The sequence below is a fragment of the Pseudophryne corroboree genome, chromosome 4 (assembly GCF_028390025.1).
Source record: "Pseudophryne corroboree isolate aPseCor3 chromosome 4, aPseCor3.hap2, whole genome shotgun sequence".
NCBI lineage: Eukaryota > Metazoa > Chordata > Amphibia > Anura > Myobatrachidae > Pseudophryne > Pseudophryne corroboree.
This window is the reverse complement of record NC_086447.1, coordinates 483550782-483571019: the sequence shown is the minus strand read 5'-3', so window position 1 is coordinate 483571019 and position 20238 is coordinate 483550782.

Below are 20238 nucleotides of genomic sequence, written 5' to 3'. Positions count from 1 at the left end.
TTATATACACGATAAATATTTAGCTTTATCACTGGTTAACACAGTATAGGATTGTCATCATATTTATTAGGAGTAGGTAACTGGAGGTGAGGGACTAGAATGGGTGCAGGAGCGGTTGCTATTGAGGACAGGAATTGCTTCAGATTATACAGATGAGATGATAAATCTTGCAAGAATTGCACAACTTGCTGTTGTGAGGCCTCCTGGCTCTCCATCCTTGAAATAAAGCTTTGGCAGTCCCCTGGCTCCACATTCTGGTCACCTTCTGAGTCCATTGGCCTTGAACAATCTGTCAAGACTGGGGTACTTTGTGTTCCCAGTTGTTAAACTAGTGGGCCAGTGGTGGGAGTTTGAATGATAAAGCTGGGTGGTTTCTTGTGCATAAGCAGAAATGAGAGTCTAGCTGGAAAGGAGCAGGAGCTTAAGACTACCAGTGGACTCCAGACAGAAGTCAGCAAGATATCAGGAAACGATGACGCTTATATTGGACTGGAACCAATGATGTTACTTGTATTGGACTGGGACCGATGATGCTTATATCAGACTGGAATCAATTATGTTACTTGTATTGAGCTGGGCCCGATGATGCTTGTATCGGACTTGAACCAATGGTTTTACTTGTACCAGACTAGACTAGATTATGTTACTTATATCGGAATGGAACTGATGATGTCCTTGTATCGAGGTGGAACAGATGAAGTTACTTTTATCGGACTGAAACTGATGATGTACTTGTGTACCAATGAGCACTCTGTGCTGAGCTGGAAATAGCAGTTGTTTCCTAAGTCAGGCTGGAACTGACAATGGAATACAGACTGTGGACAAAAAGGAGAGTTATGGTAGACTTACCATTGTTAACTCTCTTTCTGCAAGGTACACTGGGTTCCACAAGAAAACATCGGGGTGTAGAGTGGATCTTGATCCAGACGCACCAACAGGCTAAAGCTTTAGGCTGTCCGAGGATGCATAGGGGCCTCCTCTGTAACCCCGCCTCCAGGCACTGTGAGCTTAGTTTCGTTAACCAGACCAATGCAGGAGCAGGTAAGAGAAAAGGCAGATGTTAGTCACATAGACCCACATTCTCACGACAGGAGAAGGGACCAGCGGATAATGCCATACAAACCCATAGAAGCTAGGTGCATCAGGGTGGGCGCCCTGTGGAACCCAGTGTACCTCGCAGAAAGAGAGTTAACAATGGTAAGTCTACCATAACTCTCCTTTTCTGCAGCAGGGTACACTGTGTTCAACAGGAAAACATCAGGGATGTTCTACAAAAGTTCCTCAAGGGAGGGGACGCACCTTAGCAGGTATAAGAACCCGGTGTCCAAAGGAAGCATCCTGGAAGGCAGAAATATAAAAGGCATAGAACCTAATGAACGTGTTCACTGAGGACCATATAGCCACCTTGCACAATTGTTCTGTGGACGCGTCACAGTGGGCCACCCAATGAGGTCCAACAGACCGAGTAGAATGGGCTTTAATAGCAGTAGGAGCTGGGAGACCAGCCTGCACATAACCTTGTGCAATCACCATTCTAATCTATCTGGCCAAGGTTTGCTTATTTGCAGGCCAGCTACATTTGTGGAGACCAAACAGTACAAAAAGGGTATCTGACCTCCTGATAGAGGCAGTCCTCTCCACATATATATGGAGAGCCCTTACGACATCCAAAGACCACAAAAGCCAGGACCACAATCTCTTGGTTAAGGTGAAAAGATGACACCACCTTAGGTAAATAACCTGGGTGAGTTCTAAGACCTGCCCGGTCATGATGTAATATTAGGGTGGACGACAGGACAAAGCGCCTAGGTCCAACACCCTTCTAGCAGAGGCAATAGCCAACAGAAACAGGAACCTATCGGTGAGCCATTTAAGGTCCACTGACTCAAGAGGTTCAAATGGAGACTCTTGCAGGGCAATCAGGACAACAGACAGATCCCATGGAGCCACCAAAGGGACATAAGGAGGCTGAATCCTTAACACACCCTGAGTGAATGTATGAATGTCAGGTAGAGACGTTATTTTTCTCTGAAACCACACCGACACGGCCGATATGTGAACCTTGAGGGAGGTCAGACGAAGGCCTAAGTCCAGGCCTTGTTGCAGGAAAGCCAGGATTCTGTAAGTTTTGAATCTGTACACATCATAGTTCTTATCAGCACACCAGGTGAAGTAAGAATTCCAGACCCTGTAATAGATCTGGGCAGATGCCGGTTTGCGGGCTTTCAACATAGTTTGGAAGACCGCCTCAGAGAATCCTTTGGCATTCAGGAGTGAAGCTTCAAGAGCCACGCCGTCAAAGCCAGTCTGGCTAGGTCTGGATAGAGACACAGGCCCTGTACGAGGAGGTCTGATCATTGAGGAAGTAGAAGAGGACACTCTGTCGATAGAACCTGCAGGTCTGTGAACCAATGCTGTCTGGGCAACGCCAGAGCGACTAGCAGTAGTATTCCTCCTTCTTGCTGGAACTTCCGCAGGACACTGGAGGGAACACCTAAGGAAGCCGAAAGTTCCATGGAATGGCTACTGTGTCCACAAACGCTGCTTGAGGATCCCTGGTCCTTAATCCGAGGACCGGAACTTTGTGACTGTGTCGAGACGCCATCAGGTCTACATCTGGTAGGCCCCACATGTCCACTAGGAGTTGAAAGACTTCTGGATGAAGACTCCACTCTCCGGAGTGTACGTCTGAACGACTGAGGAAGTCTGCTTCCCAGTTTAGGACACCCAGAATGAACACTGCCGATATTGCTGGCAGATGGCGTTTCGCCCATCAAAGGATTTTTGACACTTCCAACATTGATAAAGCTGGCAAGTGACAGTGAAACGTGTTAGGGAGCCTATTCTCTGACCAGGGAATTGCTGAAATCATCCAGCAGGACTCCTTACAGTCATTCCATACCTTGGGAGTTTCCAGTCCCCTCCATTGTGGACATTAATAGAGGGAGAACCACCACGACCATTGCGTTGGATAAAGAAGATACTCTGGACCCTCGCTAGGTGGAATACCCAGCCAACACCACAAGGGACTTGGTAACTATCGATCTCTGGACTGGATGTTATAACAATATTTCCCTGCAGGGAGAACTTTCGCATTTATCAGCGCATATTGCTTATGCCGGCATTTGCATACAGACTTGCTTTATGAGAGATTAATTGTGGTCTAGAGATTGGCTATAAGGCTTTTTTAGTCATTTATTTATCATACGGATGTTGTCATCAATTCATTTTATATGTTCTTATTAAATATTTGAAACTTGTGTTTTTAAATAATATTGTGTGTTAATTATCTTTTTGAAGCGCAGCTGGCTTTTTTTGTATATTTGCGCATATATTATTGAGGCGACCAACTATCACCCCATCCAACAGCAGCTTAGAGAACCATCTCAGTTACAGCGCCTGATTTGTATAATTTCTTGATATACAGTAGGTTTTTCTAACCCTGGAAAGAGTGTTGCTCCAACACCGCACTCCATCCCCACAGACTGGCATCCATCGTCAGCAGGACCCAGTCAGGGATCCAGAAGAGACGGCCCTTGCTCAATTGCTGGTCCTGTAGCCACCAGGTCAGCGATTGACGAACCTCCGGAGTCAAAGGAATCGTGAGATTTGATCCGATGAGGTACGCCATTCCACTTGGAAAGAATTTACCTCTGCAGAGGGACGGAATGAAATTGAGCGTACTCTACCATGTCGAATGCTGACACCATCAGGCCAAGTACTTGCATCGCTGAGTGCATTGACACCTGGGGTGACAAAGGAAGCCACTTATCCTGTGCTGAAGCTTTAGGACTTTCTCTGGAGACAGCAACAGACATTGTCTGTGTGTGTCCAGGAGTGCCACCAGGTGCACCATGGTCTGAGCAGGGACCAGTGAGGATTTCTTCCAATTGATGAGCCTCCCGTGGGCTTTTAGGAAGCTTACCGTCAGTTGTAGATGATTGAGGAGGACATTGTGGGAGTTTGCCAGGATCAGCAAGTCGTCCAGATATGGCAGGATCCTAACTCCCTGGCGATGGAGATATGCCATCATTATGGCCATGACCTTGGTGAAGATCCGAGAAGCTGTAGTCAGTCCAAATGGCAGCGCCTGGAATTGATAGTGTAGGTTGCCAATAACAAACCGCAGATATTGCTGACGTGACTTGGCAATAGGTATATGCAGGTACACATCCTGAATATCCAGGGATACCATATAGTCTCCGGGTTCCATAGCCAGTACACTTGAGCGCAGCATCTCCATACGGAACTTGGACACTCTCACAAACTTGTTTAGTGATTTGAGGTAGACTATAGGCTGGAAGGACCCATCGGGTTTCGGGACTAGAAACAGGGTCGAGTAGTAACCACTGCCCCTTTGGGACAGAGGTACCGGCACTACCACTCCTGTATCTAGGAGAGAACTCACAACCTGCTGCAGAGCTTGCACCTTTACTGGATCTGAAGGGATGACCGTGGTACAAAACTGGCGAAAGGGACATCTCTTGAAAGAGAGTGCATACCTGTGAGAGACAACTTCTCGCACCCATGCATCTGAAGTGGTCTTTAACCAGACATGGGTGAACTACAGAAGTCGGCCTCCCACCCTGGGGTCCCAAGGGGAAGGCCCATTCCGTTATGCGGCAGACCTGACTTGTTTAGAAGCAGGCTGACGGGCCGCTCAGGACTGCTTTGTCTTAGGCTTAGTGGTTTTGGAAGCACGAGATTGTCTCGGGTATGCCTGACCTTTAGCTTTCCCTTGAGGTTGAAAGGAACGAAAAGTGGTACCTTTTGCCTTCTGTGCAGAAGGATTAGTATTTGGGAGAAAGGTAGTCTTGGCAGCCGCCAGTTCAGACACAATGTTATTTAGGTCTTCCCCAAACAATATGTCTCCCTTAAAAGGGAGCACCTCCAAGGTCTTTTTGGAGTCCAGGTCCACCTTCCATGACCTCAACCACAGAATACGGCGAGCCAGGACATACGTAATTGTTGCCTTGGCCGCCAACACACCCACCTCAGAGGACGCCTCTTGAATATAATAAGAAGCGGTGGTGATGTGAGACAGGTATTGTCTGGTATTGTCAGATATATCTCCAGGCAGCTCTTCCTCTAATGCCTGAACCCATGTTTCAATACCTTTAGCAGCCCAGAAGGCAGCAATAGTGGGTCTATGTACAGCACCTGTCAGGGAGTAAATTGATTTCAGGAATATAGTTACATAGTTAATGAGGTTGAAAAGAGGCAAAATGCCCATCGGGATCAACCTGTATGTGTTAAGCTGTTCATATTATAATGCGGCTGCTGAAGTAATGGTTTAGTACCAATTGACAACTAAACTATGATTCTTACCACTCCCAGATATTTAATTTCAGTATGTTATATGCTATAGCCCTGGATACTTTTTTCCAGTTAGAAATTTGTCCAGTCCATTTTTAAATGCATTTACAGAGTCTGCCATTATTACCTTCTCTGGCAGGGAGTTCCAAATCTTTATTCCCCTTACCGTGAAGAACCCTTTCCTACGTTGTGTACATAATTTTCTCTGCCCACGTGTCCTATACAGAGTTCTTTTAATAAAGAAATCCCCTGCTAACTCCTTGTAAAGACCCTTTACATATTTGAAGATATTTTCTAGTGCATACATATTTAACCTAGTAATCCTTTCCTCATACTCCAGTGTCTCTAACCCTTCAATCAATTTAGTAGCTCGCCTTTGAACTCTTTCTAGTTCCCCAATATCTTTTTATAATATGGAGCCCAAAATTGAACACAATTTTCCAGGTGCGGTTGTACCAACGATTTGTACAGTGGCAGTATTACATCCTCGTCCCTTGTCTCTGTGCCCCGTTTTATGCACGCAAGCACTTTACTTTCCTTCTGTGCTGCATTTTGACATTGTGTACTGTTATTAAGCCTATTATCTATGAGCACACCCAAATCTTTTTCCACCACAGTTACCCTTATATTTTCCCCATTTAGAGTGTAGGATGCAAGTGTGTTTTTTGTCCCAAAGTGCATAACTTTGCATTTTTCTATATTGAACCTCATTCTATATTGAACCTCATTCTCCATTTAGACGCCCAGGTTTCAAGTTTAAATAAGTCATTCTGTAGAGACTCCACATCGCTTTCTGAATTAATTACCTAAAACAGTTTAGTATCATCTGCAAAGATTGACACTGTGCTTTACAGGCCTATACCTAGATCATTGATAAATATATCGAACAGTAGCGGGCCATTCCGCTGACTACTGGTGCCCAGCTGGAGAACATCCCATTGACCACTATTTGTTGTACTCTGTTATCCAGCCAATTACTTATCCATGTACAAATAGTATATCCTAGGCCAAGTTCCCTTAATTTGATGATCAGTCTACTGCGAGGCACTGTATCGAAGGCTTTTGCAAAATCTAAATACACCACATCCACTGCTTTTCCCTGGTCAAGATTCTCGCTCACTTCCTCGTAGAATCTAATTAAGTTAGTTTGACATGATCTATCCATTACAAACCCATGCTGACTATTGCTCATAATCTTAGTAGCTTGCAGATAATCCTCTATGCTATCCCTCAAAATACCTTCCAATATTTTACCCACTATAGAGGTTAAACTAACTGATCTATAGTTTCCAGGATTATTTTTAGTTCCCTTTTTAAATAAAGGGACTACCTCAGCTATGCGCCAGTCCTTTGTTACCATGCGTGATCTAATTGAACTCTGGAAAATCAAGTATAGGGATTTTGCTAGCTGTGACCCATTCCATAATAACCCTCGGATGAAAACCATCTGGGCCTGGTGATTTATTAATCTTTATGTTGCTTAGTTTCTCCAGGACTACGTCCTCACTTAAACAAACATCAAGCCAAGAGTCATTACCTTCACTATCGTTATGCACTGCTTTCACCATCTGATCCTCCCTGGTGAATACTGAGGAAAAAAATAGTTCAGTATTGTTTATCAAAGCTCCCAATTCATCTTTTATTGCGCCTACGTTCTCCTTCTTTAACCTTTTACTGTTTATGTATTTATAAAACTTTTTAGGATTGGTTTTACTCTCTATAGCAATTTGCTTTTAGTTTAAAATTTTAGCTGCTCTTATTACTTTTTTGCATCTTTTATTGCATTCCTTATAATACTGGAATGATTCCTCCCCTCCATTAGATTTAAATGTTTAGAAAGCACACCTCTTTTTAGCCATTGCTTCTTTAACCTACTTATTAAGCCACATTGGCTTGTGTTTAGTACTCCTGCATTTACTGCTCATGGGAATGAATTTGTGAATATTGCTATCAAGCAACCCTTTTAAAGCATCCCACATTTCCGTTGTGTCTTTACCATGACACAAAACTTTCCAGTCAATGTCGTTTAGTGCCCGTCTCAGCATACTGAAGTTAGCTTTTCTAAAGTTAAATGTTTTGGTTGATCCCTTTTCTCATACGTCCTAGAGGATGCTGGGGATACCATAAGAACCATGGGGTATAGACGGGATCTGCAGGAGACATGGGCACTTTAAGACTATGAAAGGGTGTGAACTGGCTCCTCCCTCAATTCCCCTCCTCCAGACTCCAGTTTTAGACTTGTGCCCAGGCAGACTGGATGCACTCTGAGGAGCTCTACTGAGTTTCTCTGAAAAGACTTTATATTAGGTTTTTTATTGCGTGCTGGCAACAGTCTCCCTGCTTCGTGGGACATAGGGGAGAGAAGTTAGACCTACTTCCAGTGAGTTAAAGGCTCTGCTTCTTGGCTACAGGACACCATTAGCTCCTGAGGGTTTGATCACTAGGTACGCCCAGGGGCTCATTCCCAGAGCCGGCCGTCACCCCCCTTGCAGAGCCAGAAGTCAGAAGACAGGTGAGTAGATGAAGACAGAAGACTTCAGTGATGGCTTCAGAGGTACTGCACAGCGGCCACGCTGCGTGCCATGCTCCCACACTCGGGTGCAGGGCGCGGGGGCACCCTGGGCAGCATATACACCTCTAAAAAAGTGACTGGCAAGAGTGGACAAGGTGCTAAGCCACTGTCCTAACCCCCGCCAGTATAAATATTTTGAAAAATAGCGGGGCTGAAGTGCGCCACTATGGGGGCGGAGATTAGTCCTCGCAGCTCACATCAGCGTTATTTTCTCTTCACAGAAGCTGTAGAGACACTGGTCCTTCCTCACACTGCTGTACAAGTAACAGGGTGCAAAATGGGGTGGGGGGGGGGGGCACAGTGATTTTTGGTGCAATATAAGTTATTATAAAAGCGCTGCAGGTCTGGGACATTCTGTAACTCTTTCAGAACCGGGTTTAAGCGCTGGGTTGTGAGCTGGCAAACTTCCTCTGTGTCTCTCTGACAGGCTTTACTGTGGGTCTGTCCCCTATATGCCCGGTGTGTTTGTGGGTGTTTTGTGCACGTGTGTCGGCATGTCTGAGGCTGAGTGCTCTTCCCAGGAGGAGACTATATTAGGCACACAAACCGCTGTGGGGGTGACCCTGTCGGCACCACCGACTCCTGATTGGGTAAATGTGTTGAATGCTTTAAATGCTAATGTGGCTCTTATTACCAAGAGATTAGATAATTCTGAATCTCAGAACCAGGCATGGAAGAAATCTGTGGAGGATGTGTTATTACAAGTTCAGACTCCCTCGGGGTCACAAAAACGTTCATTTACCCAGTCGGCAGACACGGATACTGACACGGACACCGACTCCAGTGTCGATTATAGTGATGTCAGATTAGATCCAAAATTGGCAAAGAGCATTCAGTACATGATTGTGGCGATAAAAGACGTATTACATATCTCTGAAGACCCTGCTGTCCCAGATAAAAGGGTCTGTATGTACAAGGAAAAGAAACCCGAGGTAACGTTTCCTCACTCTTATGAATTGAACACTCTTTTTGAAAAGCTTTGGGAAAATCCTGCCAAAAAGTTTCAAATTCCCAAAAGGATTCCGGCGGCATATCCGTTTCCCTCTGGGGATAGAGAAAAGTGGGAGTCACCACCCATGGTGGACAAGGCTCTATCGCGGTTGTCAAAAAAGGTGGCTCTCCCGTCTCCTAGCACGGCAGCCCTTAAGGATCCTGCGGATCGTAGACAGGAAACTATGTTAAAATCCATTTATGTCACCACAGGTACACTGCTCAGACCAACAATTGTATCTGCGTGGGTGAGTAGTGCTATCGAGAAGTGGGCAGATAACTTGTCATCTGATATAGATACCCTAGATAGGGATAGCATCCTCTTAACGCTGGGTTATATCAGGGACGCTGCGGCCTACCTAAAGGAAGTGGCAAGAGATATAGGCCTTTTGGGATCAAAGGCCAATGCCATGGCAGTCTCGGCAAGGCGAGCTTTGTGGATTCATCAATGGAATGCTGATGCTGACTCCAAGAAAAATACGGAATCTATACCATATAAAGGTGGTGTCTTGTTTGGTGATGGTCTCGCTGATTTGGTATCTACAGCTACCACGGGAAAGTCATCATTTTTACCTTATGTTCCTCCACAACAAAAGAAAACACACCACTATCAGATGCAGTCCTTTCGGCCCAATAAATACAGAAAGGGCCGAGGTTCTTCCTTCCTTGCTACTAGAGGGAAGGGAAAAGGTAAAAGATCACCGGCAGTGGCAGGTTCCCAGGAGCAGAAGTCCTCCCCGGTTTCTGCCAAATCCAGCGCATGACGCTGGGGCTCCTTTGCGGGAGTCCACACCGGTGGGGGCACATCTCAAACTCTTCAGTCAGTTCTGGGTTCGCTCGGACCTGGACCCATGGGTATTAGAAATAGTATCCATGGGGTACAAATTGGAGTTTCAAGATGTTACCCCTCGACGATTTTTCTAATCGGCCTTACCAGTTTCTCTGCCGGACATGGAGGTAGCATGCAACGCAATACAAAAGTTGTGTCAAAATCAGGTCATTATCGAGGTTACCCCATCACAACAGGGAGAAGGCTTTTATTCGAGCCTGTTCGTGGTCCCGAAGCCAAGGGGCTCGGTCAAACCAATTCTGAACCTAAAATCGCTCAATTTCTACCTAAGAAGATTCAAATTCAAGATGGAGTCTCTACGAGCAGTAATCTCCAGTCTGGAGGAAGGGGATTTTATGGTGTCGGTGGACATAAAGGATGCCTACTTACATGTCCCAATATATCCTCCGCATCAGGCTTACCTGAAGTTTGCAATTCAGGATTGTCATTACCAATTTCAGATGTTGCCGTTTGGTCTGTCCACGGCTCCAAGAGTTTTCACCAAGGTAATGGCGGAAATTATGGATCTCCTGCGCAAGCAGGGAGTCACAATTATCCCGTACTTGGGCTATCTCCTGATAAAGGTGAGATCCAGGGACCAACTGGTCAAGAACATTTCACTCTCCCTGACAGTTCTGCAACATCATGGTTGGCTCCTAAGCTTGCCAAAATCGCAGTTAACTCCGTTGAAGCGGCTGTCGTTTTTGGGAATGGTTCTGGACACAGAATTACAGAGGGTTTTCCTTCCAGTGGAAAAGGCTCTGGAAAATCAGAGTCTGGTCAAACAAATTCTGAAACCAGCAAAAGTGTCAATCCATCAATGCACTCGATTACTGGGGAATATGGTAGCGGCCTACGAGGCCATTCAGTTTGGCAGATTCCATGCCAGAGTTTTTCAGTGGGACCTGTTGGACAAGTGGTCCGGATCCCACCTGAACATGCACCGGAAGATAGTCCTGTCTTCAAAAACCAGAATCTCACTCCTGTGGTGGCTGCACAGCTCTCACCTTCTAGAGGGGCGCAGGTTCGGGATCCAGGACTGAATCCTAGTAGCCACGGATGCGAGTCTCTGAGGCTGGGGGGCAGTCACGCAGGGGGAAAACTTCCAGGGAAGATGGTCAAGCCAGGAAACTTGTCTACACATAAACGTTCTGGAGCTAAGGGCCATTCACAACGGCCTTCTTCAAACGGAACATCTTCTTATAAATCTGCCCGTACTGATCCAGTCGGACAATATAACTGCATTAGCGTTCCAGGGCGGAACAAAAAGCAGAGCAGTGATGGCAGAGGCCACAAAGATTCTCCGCTGGGCGGAAAGGCATACAAGCGCGTTGTCAGCGATCTTCATTCCAGGAGTGGACAACTTGGAAGCAGACTTCCTCAGCAGACACGATCTCCATCCAGGAGAGTGGGGTCTTCATCAAGAGGTCTTCACAGAAGTGACGAGTCTATGGGGAACTCCTCAAATAGACACGATGGCGTCTCGTCTCAACAAGAAGCTTCCGAGATATTGTTCCAGGTCAAGGGACCCTCAAGCAATAGCAGTGGATGCCCTAGTGACACCGTGGGTTTTTCAGTCGGTGTATGTATTCCCTCCACTTCCTCTCATTCCGAAAGTTCTAAAGATCATAAGAAGAACAAAGGTTCAGGCGATCCTCATTGTTCCAGACTGGCCAAGGAAGGCTTGGTATCCAGATCTTCAGGATTACTCATAGGAGATCCCTGGCCTCTTCCTCTACGCGAGGACCTGTTACAACAGGGGCCATGCGTATACCAAGACTTACCGCGGTTACGTTTGATGGCATGGCTGTTGAACGCCAAATCCTAGCCCGAAAGGGTATTCCCAGTGAGGTCATTTCCACACTTCTTCAGGCTAGAAAAGGAGTAACGTTTAAACATTACCACCGTATTTGGAGAAAATATGTGTCTAGGTGTGAATCCAAGAAGGCTCCTACGGAAGAATTTCAGTTAGGACGTTTTCTCCATTTTCTGCTAGCAGGTGTGGATGCGGGCCTAAAGTTGGGATCAATTAAGGTACAGATTTCAGCCTTATCGGTTTTCTTTCAGAAAGCCCTGGCCTCCCTTCCAGAAGTTTAGACTTTCGTGAAAGGTGTGTTGCACATCCAACCTCCTTTTGTGCCCCCAGTGGCACCATGGGATCTTAACGTGGTGTTGCAGTTCCTTCAATCACATTGGTTTGAGCCTTTACAGAAGGTGGTGTTGAAATTTGTCACTTGGAAAGTGGTCATGCTGTTGGCCTTGGCATCCGCGAGGCAGGTGTCTGAGTTAGCGGCTTTGTCTCACAAGAGCCCTTATTTGATATTTCATGTAGATAGAGCAGAGTTGAGGACTCGTCAGCAATATCTGCCGAAAGGTGGTTTCATCTTTCCACATGAACCAACCTATTGTGGTGCCAGTGGCTACTGATACCTTGATTGAGTCGAAATCTCTGGATGTGGTCAGAGCTTTGAAAATTGATGTCGCCAGAACGGCTCAAATTAGGAAAACGGAGGCTCTTTTTGTCCTGTATGCTCCCAACAAAATTGGGGCTCCTGCTACCAAGCAGACTATTGCACGTTGGATCTGTAATACAATCCAGCATGCTCATTCTACAGCTGGATTGCCGTTGCCAAAATCGGTGAAGGCCCATTCTATCAGAAAGGTGGGCTCGTCCTGGGTGGCTGCCCGGGGGACCTCGGCATTACAACTCTGCCGAGCAGCTACTTGGTCAGGTCCATACACTTTTGCAAAATTTTACAAGTTTGATACCCTGGCCGATGAGGACCTCATGTTTGGTCAATCGGTGCTGCAGAGTCATCCGCACTCTCCCGCCCGTTCTAGAGCTTTGGTATAAACCCCATGGTTCTTATGATATCCCCAGCATCCTCTAGGACGTATGAGAAAATAGGATTTTGATACCTACCGGTAAATCCTTTTCTCTTAGTCCGTAGAGGATGCTGTGCGCCCGTCCCTGTGCGGTCTGTGTCTGCAGTTATTAGTTATGGTTACACACAGATTGGATTACGTTATAGTCAGCCTGTTGCTGACATTGTTCAGGCCGTTGCCTTGAGTTATGTTGAATGCCAAGTTGTATGGCGTGCTTGAGGTGTGAGCTGGTATGAATCTCACCTTAGTTTAACAATAAAATCCTTTCCTCGAAATGTCCGTCTCCCTGGGCACAGTTCCTATAACTGGAGTCTGGAGGAGGGGCATAGAGGGAGGAGCCAGTTCACACCCTTTCAAAGTGTTAAAGTGCCCATGTCTCCTGCGGATCCCGTCTATACCCCATGGTTCTTATGGTATCCCCAGCATCCTCTACGGACTAAGAGAAAAGGATTTACCGGTAGGTATCAAAATCCTATTATAGCTATGTTTCTTGAAACTGATGTCAAATGTGATCATATAGTGATCACTGTTTCAAAGGTCTTCCCAACTTTAGTGTTTGATATAATATCCACATTATCGGTAATAACTAGGTCCAGAATAGTTTTACCTCTAGTTGGGTCCTCAACTAATTGAGTCAAGTATTGATCCTTTAATGTATTTTTAGAACCTGCTGCACCTAGTTGTTACACATGAATCGTTACTCCAATTTATATCAGGATAGTTAAAATCCTCTAACACTAGGATGTCCCCCACTCCTGCAGCTTTTTCAATTTGCTGTAAGATTTGTTCCTCCTCATGTATGCTAATGGCCCTCATTCTGAGTTGTTCGCTCGCTAGCTGCTTTTAGCAGCATTGCAAACACTAGGCCGCCGCCCTCTGGGAGTGTATCTTAGCTTAGCAGAATTGCTTACGAAAAGTTAGCAGTTCTGCTATTAAATATTTCCCTGCAGTTTCTGAGTAGCTCCAGACCTACTCCTAGATTGCGTTCACTGCAGACCGTTTGGTTCCTGGTTTGACATCACAAACACGCCCTGCGTTCGGCCAGCCACTCCCCCGTTTCCCCAGCCACTCCTGCGTTTTCGTCTGGCACGCCTGCGTTTTTTAGCACACTCCCGTAAAATGCTCAGTTACTGTCAATCACTCACCGATCAGCAGAGCGACTGAAAAGTGTCGCTCGGCCCTGTGTAAAATTGCATAGTTTTGTGTGAAAGTACTTAGCGCGTGCGCCCTGCGGCCCATACGCATGCGCACAGCAGCCGGTTTTTAGCCTGATCGCAATTCTGCTAAAAACGGCAGCGAGCTAACAACTCGGAATGACCACCATTATCCAGTTGCTTGTAGCACGCGCCAATGACTAGTTTCTTTGCTTCAGTGCCCCCATTTCAGGCATTCCTCCACACGCTTATCTGTCGGTTCTTTCAGTGAAGTGACAGTGGTGACAGGCAGAGTTGATGACACCACTAGGTGGGTGACATGAGAATCCACTGGCGGTGAATTTTCTCACTTGTTACATAACTCTGCAGGGAGAGGGTAGCGAGCTAAGGCCCATTTAGAGAGAGGGAATTTCTTCCCTAGATTAGACCAGGGTTCCTGCTTGATGTTCACCAAATGGTCAGAAAGGGGTAACAGATTTTTAGCCACTATCTGCCGTTTAAACGTGTCAGTTTTCTTGGTGACAGTAGTGGGTTCCTCATCATCAGTGGCGTAACTAGAAATTTTTCTCCCCCAAGCCATAAAATTCTTCGGCGCCCCCCCCCCATCCCCATCCCCCATAATTGGCACTATTAAAGGGATAAATGTGCGCGCGCCTTCAGCGCGCGCTGCAAAATAGGGTGTGTGGCTTCGTTGGGATGGGCGTGGCTTCACATAAAGGGGCGTGGCATTGCAGGAAAAGACTACGTTATACCCCAGTTTTGCAACCTGCACGCCCAGACGTTAGCCACCACTGGAAAGAAAAATAATCCTGATTCATGCCCCTTACATTATTTGTAATTTTTCCTCCTTATAGTAATGCCCAGTATACATTATGCCACATACTGCAATGGCCCTTAGACATTATGCCACACACAATAATGCACATGACACAATATGCACACACCGTAATGCCCCCGACACATTATGACAGGAATCGCAATGCCCGTTATACATTATGCTACACACTGCAATGCCCCTGATACATTATACCACATACCACAATGCCCGTGATATAGTATACAATACACCGTAATGCCTGACACATTATGACAGGAATCGCAATGCCCGTTATACATTATGCTACACACTGCAATGCCCCTGATACATTATACCACATACCACAATGCCCGTGATATAGTATACAACACACCGTAATGCCTGACACATACCGCAATGCCCGTTATACCCTTTGCTACACACCGCAATGCCCGTTATACATTATGCCACACTGCAATGACCCTGAGACATTATACCACATACCACATTGCCCGTGATACAGTATGCCACACACCGTAATGCCTGTGACACATTATGACACACACCGCAATGTCCGTGATACATTATGCCACACACCGTAATGCCCATTACACATTAAGTCCTACAGTAAGGCTTCTAATTACTTTTAAATTACCTGCTCGTTGCCAGGGGTTTTCATGCTCAGGGTGTCATGCTCGTTGCCAGGGGTTTCATGCACTGGGTGTCATGCTCGTTGCCAGGTGTTTCATGCACTGGGTGTCATGCTCGTTGCCAGGGGTTTCATGCACTGGGTGTCATGCTCGTTGCTAGGGGTAGTGCTTGTTGCTAGGGCTGTGCTCCCAGTGCCACATATGTCCCCAGTGCAAGATATTACCCCACGGTGCCAGGTACTCACATGACCCCAGTGCACAATATAGCCCCCCCCCCCTATGTGCCAGGTACACATATACCCCCCCAGTGCCACATATGCCCCCAGTGCCAGATATTCCCCCTCAGTGCCACATATGCCCCCAGTGCCAGATATCCCCCCCCAGTGCCACATATGCCCCCAGTGCCAGATATTCCCCCCCAGTGCCAGCTATGCTCCCAGTGCCAGATTTCCCCCCCCCCCCGTGCCACATATGCCCCCAGTGCCAGATATTCCCCCCAGTGCCACATATGCCCCCAGTACCAGATATTACCCCCCCCCCCCAGTGCCAGATATGCTCCCAGTGCCAGATTCCCCCCCCAGTGCCACATATGCCCCCAGTGCCAGATATTCCCCCCCAGTGCCATATATGCCCCCTCCCCCGCCGCCGCTGCTCCCCCGCTGGTTTGTGTTGGAGGGACACTGAGGGCACAGCGCGCGCCTCTCCTGTGTCCCTCCTGCATCATCTCCGGCGGCCGCAGGTCTAATAAACGAAGTGCCGTTCGTGAGCTCTGATTGGCTCACGAACCGGCACTTCTTCTATTAGACCCACGGCCGCCGGAGATGATGCAGGAGGGACACAGGAGAGGCGCACGCTGTGCCCTCCGTGTCCCTCCAACACGGCAGGGAGGGTTAGTAGGAGCAGATTGACATGCGGACGCTCGTCCGCATGTCAATCTGTGCTAAATCAGTGGCGCCCCCGCAGCCCCTCGCCCCCAAGCCACCGCGAGGGCTGCGGGGGCAGTAGTTACGCCACTGCTCATCATCACTGATTTGTAGGAGTTGCTTAATAGCAACCAAAAGAGCAGGGACGTCAATTTGCCTTGTAGAATCCTCGTAAGAAACGCCTGATTCAGTGTCTGACAGGACAGTATGCTCCCCCTCCTCTTCAGATGAAACATTTGTGGATTGTGAGGAGGAAGCAGTCCGCTTAGATGACCCAGCGACACGGGAGTGACCGTAGGTAGATTTTTGTCTGACGAAGGAATGAGTCAACTGCTGCAACTGGTTAGACAAGTTGTCCGCCCAAGGCGGATTAACCATAGGGACTATTTGAGGCTGTAATGGTACAGGCGGTCCCATAGGGGGCATTATGTGTTCCACTCCAGTACCCAGTAAGCTTGAGAATGCGGGCCAGGGTGGCTCCTGATTGGATACAGGAGTTGCGGACTGACTGGAGAGTGTATGACACATGGTACACAGACCATCATACACAACTTCCCCCTCTGGTAAATCCTTGGCGCATACTCTGCATGATGCAGGAGCATCCACAGATTTACTGCCCTTCCTATTAGACATTGTACACAAACGCAACAGAGAGCGGTTTAGTATGATGAAGCCAGACAGAGTATAATACCTGTGAATTAATCCGATAGTATGTGACTGAGTCCGTAGTACACAACACCTGCAAATAAATCCGGTATTATGTGACTGAGTACACAGTAGAATACACTGAATAGGTAAATACTGTGACGCACTATATAAACAACCCTGACGCACCTAGTCCCTTAAGGTACAGAATATAGTGATAGATCTCTGGAAAACACTGAAAGTGAAACCTCACAGCAGATACAGGCACACACAGTCACATTAGCAATGCAGATAATTATTAGTATGACAATAAAACTGCACAAACTTATATATGTATATATATATATATATATATTTTTTTTTGCACTTTACTCGCTTACCTGCAGAAATCAGTCTCTGGGTGCTGCCGCTTGCTGGGATTTACACTTGTACGGAATTTACCGGAGGGCACCAGAGCACCATATAATTCATGAAGTGAGTGCCGATTTGCCTGCCATATAAATATATATATATATATATATATATATATATATATATAAAACACAGCACGGTCCTAGACCGTAGGTATATATCAGAATACTCGTACAATACATTCTGTATTTGGTACACTTTTTCTTAACTAACGCTGTCTGTATAGAGACATGTAGAATACTCAAGTGTTTTTAAAGTCACAGCGCTGTATATAGGCGGCTTTACAAGGGAGACCTTGCCCTGCAGTCCCAGAGACTAGTCGCAGCTATACTCCTAAGATGGCGACCAGCGTCTCAGTCAGGGAGTGCGGGAGAGTGCGAGGAAGCTCCAGGGTGGGAAAATCTGCAGTAGATGACGCCCTGGGCCGGGGAGAGGCTACAGGTCAAGCGCCGACTCCCCTATGCTGGACCTCACCACCTGTACTAGGGAGCCTATCAATAGGGGTGTTAGTACACCCGACCTGAACTCCTATGCCCTGGCGGATATAGTGGGGTCCCTGCTTGGTGACAGTGTCCACGCCAGTGTTGCTGTCCGTCTCCCTAGTCTGCGATCAGGAACACGATTTAGTGGGGGACCCTCTTACCCCCTCTCTGTAGCAGCCACGCGAACCAGGAGAGCGTCTGTGACCGTGTGCCTAAAGCCATAGCATCTCCACTGTAAGTACCTGAGAACTGAGCCACAGGAGTATGCGACGCCACTTGGGATGTGATGGAGCTGCAGCGCTGAAGTGTCAAAATGACATACAGATGGGTCCATGTTTATCTTGACCTTTAATAGAATTAACTGAGACAGGGCAGTCGGACTTAATCCCCTCCTTTAATGACTTAATCCCCTGCTGTATTGTTTTCTGTATTGTATTGCAGCTGAGAACAATAGATGAAGGCTTTATGTTAATAGTCCATGTTGTGCCTAGGCGCAGCAAACTAGCCAAGATAATCGTGGACCCATCTGTACAGCACTGACAGCCCAGTTTTGAAGACATTTTCTGTCAGAAAAAGCTTTTTCAGGGCTGCTCACTGTAGCCCTCCTGTTAGGTGACCTGCTGCTACAGGCACCAACTCGAAACTGAGCTTACTGTGCCTGGAGGCGGGGTTACAAAGGAGGCTCCAATGCACCCTGGGACAGCCTAAAACTTTAGCCTGTTGGTGCCTCTGAATCAAGACCCACTCTACTCCCAGATGTTTTCCTGTGGAACACAGTGTACCCAGCTGCAGAAACGAGTAGCAGAAGCCAGAAGTCTGGAGCCCAGGGCACAGCTCTGTAAGCGATGTTGTTCAAGTCACTGGTATCTTGCATGAGCGTCTTTTATCCCACTGGCCAGCAGTGATTGGAGAGCAGAATCAGCTGACCGCTGTGAAAGCTGTGGTTGGAGAATCTGGAGTCAACTGATTACAGGTGTCATGGTGGCACCTAGTGTCCGGAATGGTGGGAGAACAGCGGGTTCATGGAATGGGATACATGGAATGAGGACAGTAGTGGAACCAAGGAGACTGATGGACACCTTGAACACCTCATCTCCGCAGAATAGCACATCATTGCACTGGTAAGAACCACTGAGCTGAATACAGATTCCTGGCACAGAGGTGGATTTAGACCTCATGGGGCCCAAAGCAAGACACCAATTTGGGGCACCCTTTCTCAAACAATTCGTAGCACTATGGGGGTACTTCAGAGTTGATCGCAGCAGCAAATGTGTTAGCAGTTGGGCAAAACCATGAGGGTAATTCTGAGTTGATCGCAGCAGCAAGTTGTTAGCAATTGAGCAAAACCATGTGCACTGCAGGGGGTGGGGCAGATATAACATGTGCAGAGAGAGTAAGATTTGGGTGGGGTGTGTTCAAACTGAAATCTAAATTGCAGTGTAAAAATAAAGCAGCCAGTATTTACCCCGCACAGAAACAAAATAACCCACCCAAATCTAACTGACTGTCTCTGCAAATTGCTTTGCCCAACTGCTAACAAATTTGCTGCTGCGATTAACTCAGAATTACCCCCCATATCCTGGCCAGAGCCTTAACTAGACTTTTTGGTGCCCTGTGCCAGAAAAGGAATTGGCACCCTTCACACCCCCATTTTTCCAATAGGGGCATAAGTCACATGCCTCGTGGGGAAAGGCATGACACAATTGATCCCAGAGAAAGCACATGCTATGACGCCCCTTCCCACATTTTGATTATATATATATATGTATATATATACACTGTCGAAGTCAAAAAAATATTACATAAAAAGAACATACAAACAACACACATATAAGTCGCTATACTTGCAAATATGCGCAGCGAGCACAGCAATATATGGTAACGCGCATTTACACGGACATGCCACAGAGATGGATTCGACACTTATTTCATGCAGTACATAATTGTGGTGGTATCAAGCGCCAGACATCATGATGATTTAGAATTGTATATAATGAAGTAATGTCATGTATGTGTATTATTTGAACGAAACCAGATAGACCGGTCATGTTGACTATTGAGGCAACCAGATTGATGTGTAGATTAATTTGATGCTTGTGAAGTTGTGGGACATTGCAGCGGATAATTATGATTGAATGTATAAAAGCTAAAATCACTTTTATTAGAACAATAGATATTCCAAACAGGTGGTGAACAGGAAACTCAGCCAGCCCCTTTGGACGTCCCCAAGGCTGAACCTGTTCAGCATATACAAAGGGACTGGTGACTCATCGTGAACCCCTCCCCCAGAAACTAGATAACACATTGATCACACAGGAAGGTAGTTCCTGTTTTGGTCTCAGAGTTGCTGTAAGGTCTCAGAGGAAGATGGAGTCCCAGCATTACTTTACAGAGAGAGAGAGAGAGTGATATGGAAAGACGAATTTATATAACTAAAGGATAATGGTATTGTATCGCTGGCATGTCCGTGTAAATGCGTGTGTTACCATATATTGCTGTGCTCGCTGCACGTATTTGCAAGTATAGCGACTTATATGTGTGTAGTTTGTATGTTCTCTTTATGTAAAAAAAAATATTCGACAGT